The 19,961-nt window shown below is 42.2% G+C and overlaps 1 protein-coding gene across 3 annotated transcripts in view; it reads right to left on the reverse strand.

The window, feature by feature from the left end:
• The window catches only part of LOC144689163 (protein LKAAEAR1-like), a 29,621-nt gene extending 10,780 nt beyond the window's left edge, over positions 1-18,841 (reverse strand). For 2 of the 3 annotated variants that reach the window (XR_013578580.1, XM_078556288.1), the window contains exon 1: positions 18,736-18,841. The gene's annotated coding sequence lies outside the window, so the exon portion shown is untranslated. Of the gene's footprint in view, positions 1-13,333; positions 13,409-18,735 lie in introns of those variants that run through there. The other variant, XM_078556289.1, reaches the window with a different exon arrangement.
• Positions 18,842-19,961: the final 1,120 nt, after the last annotated feature.

Genomic DNA, 19,961 nt, shown 5'->3' on the forward strand with positions numbered 1-19,961 from the left:
TATTTCGCTCGGTGGGCGCACGCTGGAGTTGGCTGCGCACCTGCCAATAATTAAAAGGCCTATTAAGGCCAATAACAATCTAATTAAATTCAAATTTACGCTGCCCGTCCCACCTAACGGCAGGCGAAAAGGCCAAGAGGCCTTTACATTTTTTAGGAAACCTCATCCATGGGCGGGATGAGGTTTCCTAAAGCAAATAAACATTAAATAAAAACTTTATTTTTTAATTAAAAACATGTCTAAGCTCATGTGACAGAGTCACATGAGGGGACATGTTTTATGACAATTTTATTTCCTTTATTTTTTTTTACACAGCGCATCATCTCCCTGAAGCATGGAGCTGCCTCAGGGAGATTGAAGCGCTCTTTCTCGCGCATGCACGAACTACGTGCCAGGCCCGCTCATCCTCCTCTGCACCCCCACCCCCCCTCAAACCCAGGCAGTGCTGAGCCCTGCTGCTCGCGTTCCAAGCTGGGCGGGCCTTAATTGGCCCGCTCGTGTGAAATAGTGGTGCACAGCCGATCGCAGGCAGCGGGCGGCTTCCCGACCGCCCCCACCGAGCACTCCCACCAAGGGAAAAATCCTGCCCATAGTTTCAGGCCAAGCATTAACAATGTCATTAAATTGAAAAAGTGTTTCGGTTCCCAAGTTGGGGCACTTGATGAAACCTCAATTACTTCATGACCCATAGCCCCTGATTCCATTGTGCCCCACAGCCTTCCCCGCTTTTTTGTATCACATAACATAACATAAGAATTGCTTAAAAACACAACCTCAGTGGCTCTGAAAATTCTTGACAGCCTATCCTATGCTGGTATTGTGCCTGCTATGCTCACCAGCACTGATCCAATCAAACTTTGCAGGGTCAGGGGGAGAACCGCTAATTGACAGCAGCAAGTGGGTGCTAATGCCACTGCAAGCACATGTCTAGTGACCATGTGGCCAATACAGCTAGAAGATTTGCTAGACATCTGCCATTGAAATGGTGTGATTGCACAAACCACAAGCCCCCTCACTTCAGCCATATCCCCCTTGGTTCCCTGCGTTAAGAGTGCTAATCAAGATATTTCTTTTAAAAAATATTGTTTTTCTTCAAGTATCCAGGCTACTAGCGCAGGATCCCTGATGAGGCTAACTCCATCTACTGGGAGGCCAGTATCTCTCGTCTCAATCGGCAGACCAGCCATCAGTGTTATGCTGGGTCTTGAATGAAACAGGAAAGCAGGCACTCCTGATTTAGGGACTGAATCTTAACTTCCAAAAGTGGATGGGTTGGGATTGGATCAGAAGTCAAATGCAAGAAATTTGGAACAAGAATCAAAGCTGTCTTCAACCTGCTTATTATCGGTTTTAATAGTGTGGGGAAAGGGGCCGGGTAACCAACCTGCTCGCAAGAAGTGGGGTAGTCATTTAAATATTGTAATGAGGCTCCGTTCCTACGTTATAACAGTGATTCAAGAAAGGGGCTGTATCCACTATTTAAGTGCCTTTGCAACACTCCTTATAGGCCAGAAGGTACAGGAATGCTTCCTCCAACCCAACAAGCTAAAATCAGTAAACCACCCCTTCACCCCTGCCCGCAAGTGGTCTGCTTTCCCCGACCCTTCCCAAACCCCACCTTCCAGAAATTGGGACCCTCTGGACCACCTTGAACACCCCTGAAAGCCACATACTCCCTCCACACTGGCCCTAGGTTCCCACCCAGATGGAGATCTCTCTCATTTCTAAAAACTCAATGCATCTACCTGCTGTTCTAGGCTTTGGCCTCAAAAAGCAGGCTTCTCATCCAATTCGGCTGGTGTTGGGGAATCCTACTTAGAGGAGCCATGTAGTTAAATTCTGCAGGATATTCAGAAGACCCAGCCTCACAACAATGCCCATACACAGGACCTATATCCAGGCTAAAATCCAGGTCTAGGAGTCTCTGAGCATTGAACTTCACACAAGGGGGTAAAGTTGCTCCCCTGATATGATAGATACCTAAACAACCATTCTGACACTGAAAACTAACTTTTACAATTGTGTAGTCTCATTCAGACTTTAAACATTATTGGAGATGTTTAGAAAATTAAATAACTTTTAGTTTTGTCTTTCATTTCTTTTTCTTAATCCCATCTTCATCTCCCTCCTTTAATTTGCTTTCTGCACATGATTTGGCATTGAATTCATTATTTAACTTCTACTTCCTGGTTCAGATTGTGTGTGTGCCTCAGTAAAGATTCTTCAACCTGATTGGTTAATGAGTTGCTTGTCCTCCTTGCACAGGTCCCAGAGCCCCCATAGATCTCCAGCTACAGAAAATGGCTTTCTAATCATGCACATTCTATTGCAAAAGTCCATAGAAAGTTTGTCGGCAAGTGTAAGTGTAATGAATGACTGTTGCCATTCATTTGTCACTGACTGCAAAATCCAGCTTATTATGAATAATGGCACACAAGATCTACTAGTAATATGTTTGAAGCCTTGTGACTGTGTGCGCTTCCTATTTTCAGTTATTTAATGTGTCATGATTTGGCCTGCTTGATGTCAGGAGGTTTTATGGTGCAGTGGTGGTGTCCCTGCCTCTGAGCTAGAAGCCCACTATAGAAGTTCGAGCCCCACTACAGGACTTGGTAGCCATGGAAGGCATGCACATAATGTGGCCAAATAGGCAGGTTATCACCCTGCAAATCCTTCTGATACACCTATGGCAGGCAATAAAAGTGGACGAGTCTCCTGGTCATCCAGAACCTGCAGAAAGCAATGGCAAACTACTGCTCTACCTTGCCAAGCATAACCGTGGATCAACACGTGGAAGTCCATGGTCTTCAATGGCCTTTTAGGGCATGGTGCCCAAAGAGAGAGAGAGTGAGATGCCATAACTGGTGCAACAATTTTGTCAAAAGGGATAATGGCTATGGTATAATAGCCTGAGTTAACACCTGGTTATCTTAATTTTCAACTTTAAGTGATGGCTCAGTTGGTAAGCACTCTGTTCTCCAAGTCAGAGGCTTCTGGATTAAAGTCAATTTCAGACTTCAATAAAAAATTAAGGGGGATGTTTCAAGCAATACTGACAAAGCGCTGCATTATCAGGGATATTGTCCTTCAGAGATGTTAAACTGGAACCTCTTCTGCTACATCAGGTGAATATAAGAGCTTCTTCCAGCGAGCTGCTCAATGTTTTTCTTTCAATCAACAAGGCTAAAACAGATTATTTGGTCATTCATTTATATAATTGTGAGCCATTGCTGCATGAAAATTGGCTGCTACATTTGCTGAGGTAACAATGACTATACATCAAAATTAACCAATTATTTGGAAAGCACCTTTTGTACCTCCTGAGATCTGATAAGATGCTATATAAAAGCAAGTTCTTTTTTCCCTTCTTAAATGCCTTACCATTACCTAACTGCAGTGCTGGGCTCCCAACAGTAGGTGGTGCTATTGCATCTCTGCTCTTCATTTCCTTGTTGACCTGACATCTGATGCTGGCCTTGAAGTGCACTTTTCTTCAAGCCTTGCTGTTCAGTCTCAACAACGTTCAGTCTCAACAACTACCCTACCCTGCTGCTCTTCTACACTCCACCTTTAAATTCTTCATTCTAGATACACTAAGTGAGATCTGTTTGACCAAGGTCTCCTTGGCACCAACTGCCCACTCCCTCAATGCTCCCTGGCTTCCTGCCATCTGTCATAGGCCCTATTAGCTATGTAACACTTCCCTACTGCCTGACCTGATTAGCCATGGTGTCCGCTTCCAGCTTCCATTGAACCAATCCCACACTTGCTGATCTTCTTTAGCTGCACTGGCTTTCTTTTTGGGCATTTATTTTCCCTTTTAGACATTTCAGCGTACTCATCCCAGTAACTTCAGAGAAGACACAAAGAGATGGAGATAGAACAGGTAGGCTGTTGGAAGGGAAGAGTGACACAGAGTTAGGAGGAGAGAAAGATGAAAGTGATGGGAAGAAAGATTTTAAGCAAGAGATAGAGGGAGGATTTCTAGAGGGCAATGGTGTAGGACAGGGAAGACATTGTTACAGAGGTGGTGAAATTGTTTGCTGGGGAGAGTTAAAAGGAAGAAATTTCTAGAGAAAGATTTCTGAAGAGAGATGAGTAAAGAGAACTTGAGGGGGCTGTGGAAGACAGACAGACAGTGGCAAGAAAGAAAGAGAGGGAGAGGGAGTGAGAGAGAGAGAGATCACAATGAGAGTGAAATTGGGGACTGGAGTAGAAATCAAAGGAAAGATAAAGGGACAAAAAGAGGTTGGAAAGGGACAGGGAAAAATACTGAAGGACAGATCAGTGCAAGAAATGTCAGGTCAGAGAGGGAAATCAGATGAGAGAAACCCCACAACTTAACTCCCAATACTCTCACCTCCCCAATCTACTTCCACAGCTTTCAGATCCACCTTTCGTGTCATTCACTTTTCCCTCTTAATAAGGACATAAGGAATAGGAGCAGCTGTAGACCATACAGCCCCCGAGCCTGCTCCGTCATCCAGCAAGATCATGGCTTAACTCCACTTCCCCACTCACTCCCATACCCCTTGACTCCCTGAGAGGCCAAAAATCTATCTATCTCTGCCTTAAATATACTCAATGCTGCAGCATCCACAACCTTCTAGGGTGAAGAATTCCAAAGATCCACCCTTTGAGTGAAGAAATTTCTCTTCATCCCAGGCCTAAATGATCTGCCCCTTATGATGAGTCTGTACTCCATGTTCTAGATTCCCCAGCCAGGAGAAACAACCTCTCAGTGTCTACCGTGTCAAGCCCCTTCAGAATCTTGTATGTTTCATTGAGATAATTCTTCTAAACTCCAGAGAGTACAGGCCCAATTTACTCAGCCTCTCATCATGGGACAACCCTCTCATCTCAGGAACCAATCCAGTGAACTTCACTGCATCACCTCCACTCAAATATATCCTTCCTTAAATATAGAGACCAGAATTGCACACTACTCCAAAGCCCTGTGAACTGTGGCAAGATTTCCTGATTTTTGTACTCCAATGCTCTTGCAATAAAGGCCAATGTGCTTATTAATACCTATTGTCCTATCTTATACAGGAAAAAACTGCTGTCAATTGTATGCCTGGAGCAATGGCTTGCACTGTAGGAACACACATTGGAATTCTGGCTCACAATTTTCATTGATGGAAAATCGGAACTTGAGAAACTGGCTTATGCCAATATGCTTTTTCAGCACACAAAACTCTGTGTTAGAGCATCAAAGACACAGTTTAACTTTAGTTATGGATTTAAGCATTGTGCTATTCAGGGTATTTGCAATATTATACAGTGTAACAAAAGCAAATTTAACTGCCATAATTGAAGGAAAAACAGAAAGGGAGAAGAATAAAATTTTTAAACGTCATTAGCAAAATTATCCTTTAATCTTGGCTGCAATATTTAATAAATAACTTAAAATGAAAGTCAAAATGACGAAATCAGCTTCTTCCTGTAGCTTGAAAATACAATAAATTTGTCATGAGTCCATCCATTTTCCTTGTAAAATGTTTCACCTGCTACTTTACAACTTACACTATTTATGCTTGTGTATGCTGACTTTTACAATCAATGTCCCTCTGTTTACGATTGCAAAAAACACTGGCATTTCCACTGTGCTTGGAATTGCACTGGCTAGGACATATCTACCTTTATACTACAGTAAGTGCTTTTGGCCCTAACTCACATACGTTTACAATTCCCCGGTCTTTGCAGTGGTTCAGCTGATTTTGGCTGAATTGCACTGATAGTACTATAGCATAAACAAATGAAAAACAGCCCTACCGTACGTTACGCTGTAGGACACTAGTATAAAAACACTTGACGTGTGTGTCTGAATTTCATCTTCTGATATTTTATTTATATTTTATTGAGGTGTAAACTCATTTTATATTAGTTAATGTTGCTAATATCCTTTAGTGAAATCCACAGCTTACTGTCTGACCCAGAAATTGACCCAGGACCCTTATTGAGCATGCAATAAAGGAAAACATAACTCAGACTCCCCGTGCCTGGATGATGGTGGTAGATGGAAGCGCAATCCCAGTCACACATTCAGGTAAGTTGCTTAACTTCTTGGTACAGGCAATCTCTAGGGCTGAGTTTCCCAAAGTGGGTTTGGCTGGGTTCCCTACATTGACAATAGCTGCCTCAAGGATAACTGATCTTACAGAGAGGAGCCTCAAACCCCTGGCATTATTGATGTACAATCCCAGCATCAATCTGCAGGTCATCAATGACCAAAAATGTAACTGAACCAGCCACATAAAATAGCACGGCTACACGAGGTCAGAAGTCAGGTATTCTGCAGGGAGTAAGTGTTTTCTGGAACTGCAGGAGTACCTTCACCACATGACTGTAGGAGGTGGCTCACCAGCACCTTCTCAAGGGCAATTAGAGCTGGACAATAAATGCTGGCCTTGCCAGTGGCACCCACATCCCATGAATGAATAAATACAAATAAAGCTGTTAGTCTACATACTTGCATTTACCAAGGGCCTAGTGCCTATTTCAGCTGTGGATAAAGTGCACCTCCAGTTTGGCAGATAGCTCAGTTCCAGCTGGAAATGTGTGCGTGCATCCTGCCCACTATTTTAGGGGCCTTAGTAGTCTGCATGGTGCCATGGACTAGTATCTATCTAGATCACTGTATCCTTTGAATGGGTGGTACAGCATAAATTAATTTTTTAAAAATAGCTAAGAATGTTTAAGTGTTATTGAAAATAAAGGTTGTTACTTTCATAATACCAGTTTTAAAATATGAGTCATGGTAGAACATAGGAATCTGGATTACACATAATTATTTTAATGAATAGTAAATGGTTAAGGTTGTTGATTTAATAGATATGTGTATTGTCACAGTACTGCCATACCAGTGTTGTGAAAATACAAGGTGCATAATTCTCAAATTGTATTTAAAATATAACTGCAGCATCTATGAAAAACAGTTTGCTTTGTAATGAAACTATAGTTAAACTGTATATGCAGTCTAAATTAGAATCAGGGACTAACTTGGTACTGAAACAAAGTGAAGAAAAGCAAAACAAAGCAAAATGAAAAGCCAAAGCCATACTGGACTTTAAATCTGCATCTACTGCTTCACATCAATACAAAACTTGTAAGATAAGTGCATGCAAAACTGAACGAACAATTTCCTCAACAATTCCAGCAGCAAGTAAATTTTGCCAGTGCCATCCCAATCATATTCTTTCAGTATCTTCAATACATTAGCCTTTTTACATTCCAACGTGAGTAGGCTTCTAAGTGCCAACATTACAATATGGTACTTCCAGCATTCTGCAAAACTGAAATCTATCATCAATTGATCATCATCATTCTGCCATGCCAGTACTTCCTCATTTTCACTTCTCCCTTCCATACTTGCTCATATCCAGGTCACTTCTACTTTTATTTTAGTCCCAATCATTAAAAGTAACTTAAAATTATGCAACATAAAAAATTTACATAGCATTGTATAGGATACATAGCACAGAAACAGGCCATTCAGTCCTACCAGTTCACGTTGGTGTTTATACCGCACTTGAGCCGCCTCTCATCTTTTCTCATCTAAATCTACCATCATAGCCATCTATTCCCTTTGCCCTCAAATCCATCTATATTATTTGCTTGAACCACTCCCTGTGATAGTGAGGTCCACGTTCTTACAACTTTGGGTAAAGAAGTTTCTTCTGAATTCCCTATCGGATTTCTTGGTGACTATCTTAGAATGAAGGCCTCTAGCTACGCTCTTCTCTACAAGAGGAAACATTTTCTCTGCATCCACTCTCAAAGCCTTTCATAATTTTAAAGACTTCTATTAGTCACCCAGCAGCCTCCGTTTTCAAGAGAAAAGGGATCCAGTCTGTCAATCATTCATGGTATGTATACCCACACATTACTGATATCATTCTTGTAAATCTTCTTTCCCGCCTCTCCTATTCCTCTATATCCTTTTTATAATATGGCAACTAATACTGTATGCTGTACCCTTTAAGTGTGGTCTAACCAAGGTTTGATGCAGGATTAGCATAACTTAACGGTATGTGAAGAGAAAAAGATTGGTGAAGACAAATATAGGTCCCTTACAGTCAGAAACAGGGCAATTTACAATGGGGAACAAAGAAATGGCTGACCAACTAAATACATACTTTGGTTCTGTCTTCACAAAGGAGGACACAAATAACATACCAGAAATGTTGGGGAATACAGGGTTTAGTGAGAGGGAGGAACTGAAAGAAATCAGTATTAGTAGAGAAATGGTGTTGGGGAAATTGATGGGATTGAAGGCCGATAAATTCCTGGGGCCTGATAATCTACAACCCAGAGTACTTAAGGAAGTGGCCCTAGAAATAGTGGATGCATTGGTGGTCATCTTCCAAGATTCTATAGACTCTGGAACAGTTCCTGCAGATTGGAGGGTAGCTAATGTAACCCCACTATTTAAAAAGGGAGGCAGGGAGAAAACAGGGAATTATAGACCAGTCAGCCTGACGTCGGTAGTGGGAAAAATTCTAGAGTCCATTATAAAAGATTTAATAGCTGAGCACGTGGAAAACAGTCGCAGAATTGGACAGAGTCAGCATGGATTTATGAAAGGGAAATCGTGCTTGACAAATCTACTGGAATTTTTTGAGGATGTAACTAGTAGAGTTGATGAGGGGGAGCCAGTGGATGTGGTTTATTTGGACTTTCAGAAGGCTTTCGACAAGGTCCCACATAAGAGATTGGCGTGCAAAATTAAAGCGCATGGGATTGGGGGTAGTGTATTGAGATGGATAGAAAACTGGTTGGCAGACAGGAAACAAAGAATAGGAATAAACAGGTCTTTTTCCGAATGGCAGGCAGTGACTAGTGGGGTACCGCAGGAATCGGTGCTGGGACCCCAGTTATTCACAATATATATTAATGATTTAGATGAGGGAATTAAATGTAATATCTCCAAATTTGCAGATGACACAAAACTGGGTGGGAGGGTGAGCTGTGAGGAGGATGCAGAGATGCTTCAGTGTGATTTGGACAAGCTGAGTGAGTGGGCAAACACATGGCAGATGCAGTATAATGTGGATAAATGTGAGGTTATCCATTTTGGTAGCAAAAACAGGAAGGCAGATTATTATCTGAATGACTATAAATTGAGCGAGGGAAATGTACAACGAGACCTGGGTGTCCTTGTACACCAGTCGTTGAAGGTAAGCATGCAGGTGCAGCAGGCGGTAAAGAAGGCAAATGGTATGTTGGCCTTCATAGCCAGAGGATTCAAATACAGGAACAGGGATGTCCTGATGCAATTGTACAGGGCCTTGGTGAGACCACACCTGGAATATTGTGTGCAGTTTTGGTCTCCTTATCCGAGGACGGATGTACTTGCTTTGGAGGGAGTGTGGCGAAGGTTTACCCAACTTATTCTTGGGATGGCGGGACTGACATATGAGGAGAGATTGAGTTGATTAGGATCATTTTGGTTAAGTTCAGAAGAATGAGGGGGGATCTCATAGAAACCTATAAAATTCTAACCGGACTAGACAGGAAGAATGTTCCCGATGGTGGGGGAGTCCAGAACCAGGGGTCACAGTCTGAGGATATGGGGTAGACCATTTAGGACTGAGATGAGGAGAAATTTCTTCACCCAGATAGTGGTGAGCCTGTGGAATTCGTTACCACAGAAAGTAGTTGAGACCAAAACATTGTATGCTTTCAAGGAGTTAGATATAGCTCTTGGGGCTAAAGGGATCAAAGGGTATGGGAAGAAAGCAGAAGCAGGCTATTGAGTTGGATGATCAGCCATGATCATAATGAATGAATGGCGCAGCAGGCTCGAAGGGCCAAATGGCCTACTCCTGCTCCTAGTTTCTATGTTTCTGGTTTCCTGACTATTCAATCCTATCCCTCCAGGAATAGTGCTTAGCTTGCTCTCGTTATGGCCTTGCTAACCAAATGGTGCAGCTCTGAGTGACTGGTACTTATACTCTAAGATCTCTTTCTCTACCCCCATCTTGACATGCATCTTCCAATTAATAAGTGACCTCCCCATTCTTTCTACCTACATGTAATGTCCTTCCTAATGCACATTTATCTACGTTGAACTTCTTTGCCAGTTACTTGCCCAATATGCAAGTTTACTAATGTCCTCCTGTAACCTATTGCAGTCCTCCTCAGTATTGACTATCCCCCCACCCCATTTGGTGTCATTTGCAAATTTAGATTTTGCAATTTTGATTCCAAAGTCCAAATGGCTAATATAAATTATGCAGTGGTCCCAGCACTGATACTTGTGGAACATCACTTCCTACCTTCTACCACTCTGAATTTCCATTCTCTGCTTTCTATCTTGAAACCAGCTAGCAATCCATTTTGCTACTTGTTCCTTGTGACTCCACATTTTCTGATCACATTAGTGAATTGTGGGGCACATTGTAGAAAGCCTTTTCAAAATCCAGATAAATTACATCTACAACATTACCATTGTCTACTTTCTCTTAGCTTCTCAAAAAATTCAATAAGGTTGACCAAGCAAGCCTTTCGAAATCCATGTTGCCTATTCATTATTAAATTTCTCATTTCTAGATGCTCTTCTCCTCTAATCTCAATACTCATAGGTGCATTTAAAATAACAAAAGGGAATGTATTGAACAAAGTAAATAAACTCCAAGAGGACAAAGCTCCTCATCTTTATGGATTGCATCCAGGTATTTTAAAATAATTTAGGGAATCTCCTGCTCCACATAAACACTTCTTATGACTAATGTATGTTACTCAGTTACTTTAGCAATTTAATACTGCACACTAATTGAGTTTCAAATTTCTCTGGTTGTCCCAATGTTAATTAGCATTTGAATTTAGCATTGAATACTATTGGTAGTTCTCTGCTGTGTCTCCAGACGTAATGTGCTGCAGTAGCAGAATGCTCCACAATAGAGAGGCGGCAGGGATGGTGGGGTTGCAGGAGGAGGTAGGGATCCTAAAAATATATACTTAATATATTCACAGAGAGTCCAGTCTGCTTCTTCAAATGGTGCATCCTTTGAACTGAAGATGTAGAACACTGCAAACAGGCTATAATGGCTGACCAGATTCTACTCTAGTCTTCCAATTAAGGGCCGCTGAAGGCCTATTCGCCAAGTGGGAGACCGCCAGGAATTCTATTCCTGTTTTACCTTAGTAATTCCACCTATTTAGTCATCCAATATAGCTTGGCGGATGGCCTCCTGGTTGGGCACCTGATGGCTCATGGACTGCCCCCCCCCAAGCTTTATCCCTGGTGGCAAGGACTGCCCCTGCTGCAAGGGCCCCCATACCCTCATGAATAAACCCCCGCCACTTGCCAGGGCCTGCCTGAATGGCCCTGGCAAGCCCAACTTGACTTCCATTAATTCCGCAACCTCTTCCACATGGCTGAATGGGCTTGTTGCAGTTCCAGCAGTGGCCACTGCTCCCTTAAAGGGGCCAAAACCCCAACTGCAGGCAATTAAGTGTACGCTGCACGTAAAATGCAGTCAGATTTCAATGAGTGGCTAAGGCAGGGTTGCCCCCAACTTTCCAGCCAGTGGACAGGGCCACTGCAGCCAGGTAAAATCCTGGCCAATGAGTTTCCAATCTTACTTATACCATCTGTGAGTCAAGCCACATAGATTAAGAAACATCATAGAAAGGAAGAAAAAGTGGGAAAAATGCCTTTATAGAGGCTGGGAAATAGAAATGTTTGCCCACCCGCTCAAATGGAATCCTGTGCCTGACAGAAAGAATGTGTATACAATACCCACCACTTACACCATCTATTTTTGCTATGGGCATCAACCTTTATTACGAAAACAGCACTACCATTTGCCATTATCATTGGAGTTAATTACAAATGCGTTGTTTATAATGTATTAAGCACACCAGGGTTTTTGAGCCTACTTTATCATAGAATCCTTCTTTAAGAGATTTTCACGTTTCAACAACTGCAGGTTTTCATCCCGCACTCATTTCTTGTTTTCTGGCAGGTGCTTGAGAGTTTGTCTTTTCTTTTTCACTTGCATTCCTTTCTTGCTATGCTACTTTCAGACATTTGATTGGATAAAAGGCCAGTGCTACAGTTCCCAAAGTTGCACAGCTGTCTCCAGCCTTCCTCTTATTTGTTTTACCATCCACTGCCTAAAGTGTGTAAATCAAGTTATTGATTTGCTTGCTATAAGTGGTAGGGACTGCAATAATATAATCGTTAACAAAAGTACTTCACAGTTGATCAGGCACCATCCAGGGTCAACAGAAACTCCGACATAAAGTCCAGTGCATCAAATCTTAATCTTTGTTCGACATTACAGATTTAAAATTATTATCCATTTTCAACAAGGGTGCCCAGTACTCCATCTGTGAGTAACCAGATTTAAAAATCACTGAAAATGGCTTTAAAAAATTATGCTAGATGATTTAATCGTTTCATTGGTGTGCAGTCAGTTTAATAATAAATATTTTTTGACATGAAAAAAAACTTTTAAAATGTGCCTAAGAAAATAAGGGTAATTTGAAGAGCCGTCCCAAATCAGTGCAGTTGAGGGAATCTTGTAATTCTGACCTACAGTCATGGCCAGTGGTGTGGGTGGGGCCTGATCCGGATGAATTGAACCTTGAACCAGAGTGAAAGATTGCAGAAAACACAAATGCAAGTGGCTTTGGGCATAACTCATTCATGTTTAAAATTCCCTGCGTCTAGATTGCTCTGATATGACTGTACTAGCAGAAATTCAACCCCTATATCCTTAAGGGTCATAATATGGTCCTTGAAAAACTAGCTTCATATTTTTTGTTGATGCTCTACTATATCTGAAACAGCATGTTCAGGAATTGAAACTGGGAGGATTATGCCCAGGCAATTGTTTCGCTGCTTTTTATTTCTACCTACTGTTCCTTACCCAGAACAGAAATAATTATAGTGGGCATAAATAATACTGTGCTTGCTTTACATACTGTCTTACAGGATAAGATTTTTAATTAATTCTTTAAATGCATGATCAAAAGCTCCTGTTAAGATAATATCACCCTAAAAATTATTGTGTTTTAATAGTGTTCTCCACAGGTTAATCTAAACAACCTCTAGGTAGCATTATCAAGCATGATGATTTAATCATACAATTGATGCTAAATGATTGAACCAATGAAACTTTAGTTACTACAGTAATGCTAAGGTGAATTGCAGATCATGATGAATGGCATCATGCATATATATTGTATTTTATATTTCTAAGTGTGCCTTGAAACTGAATTTCCTTCTCACAAAAATGATAAACTAGTATAATAATTAAAGTAATAATTAGGCTGAGATAAAAGTTTGATGAGAAACATTATTATATTTGTACTCTAATACCTCCTATAGAAAGGCAGCAGTCCTCAGTAGGTGGTGGTGGACCTTCTCCTTGAACAATTGCAGTCTTGTCCTGTCCTGTTGATGTAATCATAATGGTGTTAGGAGGATATTACAGTGTTTCAAGCCAGTGACAATGAAGGGGTGATACTTTAACTGCAAATTGGAATGATGCATGACTTGGAGGTGAACTTGTAAGATAATAGCATTTCCACACCATTGTTATTCTTGTCCTTTTTGGGGGGTGGATTATGGAGCTTAGAAGTCCTGTTGAGGTACTTGTACAGAGTTGCTGCAGTGTTTCCTGGAGTTAGTATCTACTGCATCCACATTGTGTCAGTGATGGAAGAGTTGGATACTGAATCCAGTGGCAGGAATACCAACTGAATGAATTTGTTGTTCCTAGATAATGTTGAATGTTTTTGCAACTTTTCCCAGCTAGGCAAATGGTGAATATCACGTCAGACTTCTGATTTGCATTTTGTATGTGGTGGAGAGCTACTATTCAAAGTGTACCAAGTCATTGTGTTGCTCTCTTATCACTAGCCCAGTTAAGCTTCTGATCAGTGAACATTGATGGTGGGGGATTCGGTGATATTGATGTCACTCACTGAAGGTCATGCAAAGGAATTTGTGCCTTATTTTGGAGATGATCATTGCCTGGCATTTACGCAGTGCAAATATTATGTCACTTGTCAGCCCAAGCCCGAAAGCTGCCCAGACCCTACTGTAGATGATCACAGGCTGCTTCATTATTGGAGAAGTTGGGAATGGGAGCTGATTATCAGCAAACAGTTCCACCCTGACTTTCTGACAGAACGTAATTCATTGATAAAGAAGCTGAATATGGTCATACCAAGGACATGGCTCTGAAGGGGTCCTGCAACATTGCCGCACAGGAGTAATGATTGACCTCCCACAACTATGTCCATCTTCCTCAGTGCCTGGAATAACTCCAGTCACTGAGGGGCTGTCTCCTTGATCCTTAACCTTTGTTCTGTCCAATGTACGCAGCGATTTAATGTCACAGAATTAGCTGCACACAATCATGGTGAGATCCTCAAGAGGAGGATGAATAGAATTGTTCACTTAGCAGACAATGGAAATGAGGGTAGGGGATCCTCGGACAGGGAGCGACTGCAATCTGGAAAGTCCTTTAACGTGGGGTCGGGAGCAGCACTTCTGCCCCTTGTGGTTCCACATTTAATAAGTATTTTACTACCTTTGTTGCAGGTGGGTGGTTTCCCTGGATGTAGCCTATGCCAAGTGGGTTAGAATTCAATTTGGATCCCATTTGCATAATGTGACCTCCATTTCAGTTATTAATGAGGATCCTGCTGTAGTCTGGAAGTATTTTCATCTGCCACCAACAACAGCTGTGTTAAAATTGTGCTTTGGCAGGAATGAAGTGGAAAATGCAGCTGCTCCACTTCAACTGCTCCGCTGCCCCTTTCCCAAGCAGGAGGAGTTAAAATTGTCCCACAGTTTGTTCTTTCATCCTGGCCAATCACCAATCAACATCACAAGAACAAATTATCTCGTCATTATCACATTGCTGTTTGGGGAGCTTGCTGGGCACAAATTGACTCCTGTGTTTCCTACATTGCAACAGTGACTACACTTCAAAAGTATTTAATTTGCTGTAAAGTGCTTTAAGATGTCCGGTAGTTGTGAAAAGCACTGTATAAATGCAAGTCTTTATTTTTAAAAAAGTCTTTGTAATCAACTTCTTTTAACCCAAAATTGCAAAACAGTTGCCATTTGGTATACTAAGCAACAAAATATTGAAGAGTTCAAAATGGACTAGTAATTGTGAAGGCAAATTTAAAAAACAAAAACATATCAGTGGCCCATCCCTGAAGGGTAATTCCACAGGTATAGAATAAACTGATTTAATTTTACACTTCCTCATCTGCATTATTTATTATTCTACTGTAGGTGGCATTGTGAAACCTCCAAGCTTGATTAAATTAGTTTAAAAATTTGAATTTCTTTTGTGGCACTCTCATTGCAAGTAAAAGATACACTGTCTTAAAATAGGGGTCTTATCAAAAAAGTGTGATGGACAATTGTTCAAGCAAGGAAATGTGATCCTTCCACCAATATGCAAGACAGCTGAGGTATTAGCTAATTAAATGGAGGTTTCAGCAAATAAATACATTAATCTCCGTACAACTGCTTCTCAAAGATAAAGTAAAGCAATAAACACAGGATTAAGTGGGTTTTCACAAATAAATTAATTGAAGGTGACATCAGACAAAGGAGAATGCATTGAACTCAGATTTGAAATCCTTGAAGTTAGCAATCTGAAGCATTTGCTGAGACCCCCCAACCCACAATCTCATTCACCCTGCAACTTAAGGCTGCCTGACCAGGATCCCTCCCCAGCCCACACAATTCTAGACTCCCTCCCCTCCCCAATTCCAGGTTCCTGAACTCTGCAAACCACTGCCGGCTGTTGTTCTACAGCCTTCTCTAATCTGATCCTTGTTCCTCTTGCCCACAAACCCCCCACCCATCTTGGAGCTCTCTTGTCATTATAGCACCATTCCAACCTGATCACCGATGTAAGTCTGGATGCAGCAAGAATACTTTAAAGGAAGCTCAAAGGAAGTTGGGGGAAAACAGCACCATTACTTCAAAAGTGGGTGAGAGTGACTCAAAGACTTGGGTCCAGGACCACAGGAAACAAACAGGCAGTGGAATAAACCTCCAGACTATAGGATCAAGCAGACTTGGAATGCAGCAATAAGGCACCATGGAGACTCAAACAGGTTCAAAGGGAAGAGAGATTTTACAAGTTACCGCCATGATCTCAGGAGAACACCAGCAAGAATGGACAGTGTGCTGGGACTATTCGCATGTGCATTTTGGCTGCTGCTCCAGATCTCAATCCATTACTTCTGACTCTTGGCCCCTTCCTGTTATCCAAGTATGTCCCCCCTTTTTCCCCCCGCCTCATCTCTTTGATACTTTGCCTTCCCTAAACCATCAGTACTTTTCTGGCTTCTGACTCTGCTGCCACCATTTCAGGCATATATCCCCCTTGGATAAGCACATAACTATCCTCTGTGTCACATTTGGCATTCTTTGAAGGGCCCATCTAAGTACCTGTCATGATTTCCTTTCACACAGCACCCCCAACTGCTCCATCCTCCTCTTTCACTGACCTTCCCTCACAAGGTACACACTGGGGGCTAACCTGCCAACTTCTTTAGTGTTGTTCAGCTGACCTGTCACTGCTGCCTGGATCTCTGAATAACCATCAGAGCCCCTTGTACACTTCATTTGAAAACAAGGCCTTTGTCTTCCATGATTTAGCTTTGACTGAAAACCGGCTCACAACTGATGATATCTAGTCCTTTAGTGAAGCCTACAAGACTAGCTATAGTATCTACCATCCATCTAAACTGCCATGGTGGTATTGTATCTCTTATCACCAAATCACAACCTTGTCTCTCTCCTACTCTTTTGATACTTTCCCCTCCTTGTCTACTACATCCCTTCACCCCATATCCCCAAGATATCTTCCTCAGCCTCTGCACTGAGCAACTCCTTGTCCTCAGCAATATTAATCTTCATTACCCTTATACTCTTCTTCAAATTTACTTCTCTCCTGTCGACCCTAAATTTCTACTTCTGTATGATCTCTCCTACCAATACTTACAGCCAACAGCTTGACCTTGCCAATGGCCTGCCTACAGCCCTGGTCTCTAGCACAGACATGGTCATCTCTCAACACTTCTTTGTATTTCTCACTCACATCCCCAACTCTTTTTGAAACTCACTTACTTCATGAAAAAAACCTCCAAAACATCCTCAAACACGCTTTCTCATTCGCAACTGATGAGTTTTTTTTCATTTTTCATTTGTTCTAATACCTCCTATGTTGTCAATCTGCTCAAATCACACCCTCACTTTAATTTTTAGCCCTTGTCCACAACAAACCTTTACTCTCTCCCATCCTGGTCAATCCTCCTGGTACAGCACTGTCTTCACGCTAAAGTCCCAGGACACAGACTTAAGCATATCTGGTTCAGATATCCATCACCAGATCTGGCTGGACCACATCAAGCACTATTGTGCCACACACTACATTAGGATCATCCAGGAGAGCAAAGATAACTTCTGGCTTCTTTTCCAGGCACATGAGCACACAGAAAATGAAGGTGAGAAGCAAAAGTGGATAAAGGGCAAAGTGACTTGGGAAAGAGAGACCAAAGTAGAGGCACCAGGAAGGGATACAGGGAGCACAAGAGACAAAAAGGCAAAAGTGATGTGGGAGAGAGACAGAGAGATTATTGTACACATTTATATCAGAATCCTTCTTAACTAAAGGGGCATGAGAGGTAGATACTTATGGCAGGAGAGTTTGAGAACCGCTTAATTAGATAGTATTTAGTGAAATTCAGTATCAATAAAGAATATGTTTTGGACCAGTAGAGGAACATGTTGAGGAGGCAGAGGACACAAAAACCAAATAGGAAATAAGTGAGAGACAATTACAGGAAGGGAATTTTAATTTAACTTATGAACAATGCAAAGTAATACATTGTTGGATAAGTTAACTAATGTCATCATGCTCTAGGTGGGGAGCTGCACTTGGAGAATTGAAACTAAAATGTGGCATCCCTATCATAAAAAGGAAAATGCTGACAGTACTCAGCTGATAGGGTGATTAAATGTTTTCCTAGAGGTTTCATCACAACACTTGCCATCAGTCACCAACATATCCATCCTGGTGACACAGTGCCTTCCTACTTCAACTAGTAAGCAAAAAGACTCATTACCCAATTGGATGATGCTTGATTGTCAGCCAAACAGCCTTTTTTCCTATTTTCAATATTTTTATATCTGGTAAAGAAAAATATTCAAAGAAAATGATCAAAAAAAAACCCAATTCTTTTTAACGTTCCGATGATTTTTCTCCCGGATTGCACACAGCCGTGTCCTGGAGATTGATCTTGAGTACTTGGAGACTCCAGGCCAATTTTGGAAGGTGGGCAACCCTATTGCGCTTACCTCCAGCGCGGTTCCTTGCTTGGTGTGCAGAACTGCTGAATTTACCACAGTGTGCTACATGATTTTAACACTCCTGCTATTATGAAGTCAATTCAGCATGCACAACGCCGCGGGAGATCTGCCAATTTGGCATGGCCTATTCTGATGTACGCTCAGTCTCAAAGAAGCAAACGCAAACTCTGTGCAGGCTAAACTAGGTTACAATCCATGGCACTGTTCTGAATCTGAGTATTTCCCTGATGTTGTCAGGCCCGCCCACACAGGCGAATATTGCTATCCCAACTTACTACCATGACACACTGGATCGGACTGCATTCACTTCTCCTGCAAACACCAGGTTAACTCAGCAATATACAATGTAAACATTGACAGTGCAAACTCACCTTTCCAGTAAATACGTGTCAAACTTGCAGTAGACCCACAGCCACATCGGTCGTTTCAGTGAAGAGCAATTTTTAAGGCACCGACGGGAAACCAAACAACTGTTACTATAGTAACCACCGACAGCTTTCCTTCCGGGTCATGGGTCACCCAGCTAGGTACCCGTTGGGGATGGAATGATGTCACAAGGTAGTGGGTCACCTGAGGAGAAGTGGACAGGTATGGCTCCATTAATTCATGTTCTGTGGACATAAAGGTGTTTTATTTTAAATTCTTGCCACATTTTTTCTAATGCAGACTAAAGGCTTGAAAGTCAGAGGCACAGTCACATGAATTCACACAGAGAATCATTTCTTTCAGTTATTCACTGACTTAAGTTTAATAGATTTAGCCTTGACCTAATTTCACACTGTGTCCAGGCTTTTCAACTGTCAGCTCAGGAAGTTCTAACATTCAGATTGAGGATGCCTTGGACTTGCTGTTCTCGAAGTTGATATCTTGGATGTAGTGCACTTTGTTTTGCATTGCCATTGTATCTATTGAAGAATACGATGGTGGTATGATACATTCCACTCGGGACAGAATCTCTGCTGTAGCTGGTGATGAGCTTGGAGGTGGAAACAGCATGTAATTAGGCAGGATGGTGGGGTACCAGAATCCTGCTGCCTCCCCTCCTCGGCCAGAATTAAGTTCCAGGAAGTCCTATAGTTGACCTTCCTGCCCCACCACCTATTGAGGCCCTTAAATGGCCATTTAATGACCGCTTAAGGGCCTCATCCCACTGCTAGTATTAACCCAGTGGTGGGCAGGCCTATCATCATATAGTGTGCAGGGCAGGTAAAACTGTGACCAGTTTGTCACCTCTGGAGGGGTGGTCCCTTGATCAAAGGCACTCAATGCCTGCTCGATGAACTTAACATTGGGAAGGGTGGGCCCGCTGAGAGGCACCCCTCTGCCCTTGCTGCTGACCCCCCTACACTGCTCTTCCCGGAACTCCCACCCCGCAAAATTTTCCTCAACCCTTCACATGACTCACTTGTTGCCTGGGCGCTCCACGATCTTTGGACTCCAGTGCCTGTCCCCCTGGCAGCAGCTATAACCTCCCCAATGATATTGCTCAGCACAAGAGGCTGGCAGCTCTTGGTAGGTGAGACTTCTGCTCCTGGTGGCCTGCTTCCAGGGGAAGGCCCACCGCAGGTCTCGCCACAGCCTGATCGGTTTGTGGTTT

This window comes from Cetorhinus maximus, chromosome 13, assembly GCF_964194155.1.
Source record: "Cetorhinus maximus chromosome 13, sCetMax3.hap1.1, whole genome shotgun sequence".
NCBI lineage: Eukaryota > Metazoa > Chordata > Chondrichthyes > Lamniformes > Cetorhinidae > Cetorhinus > Cetorhinus maximus.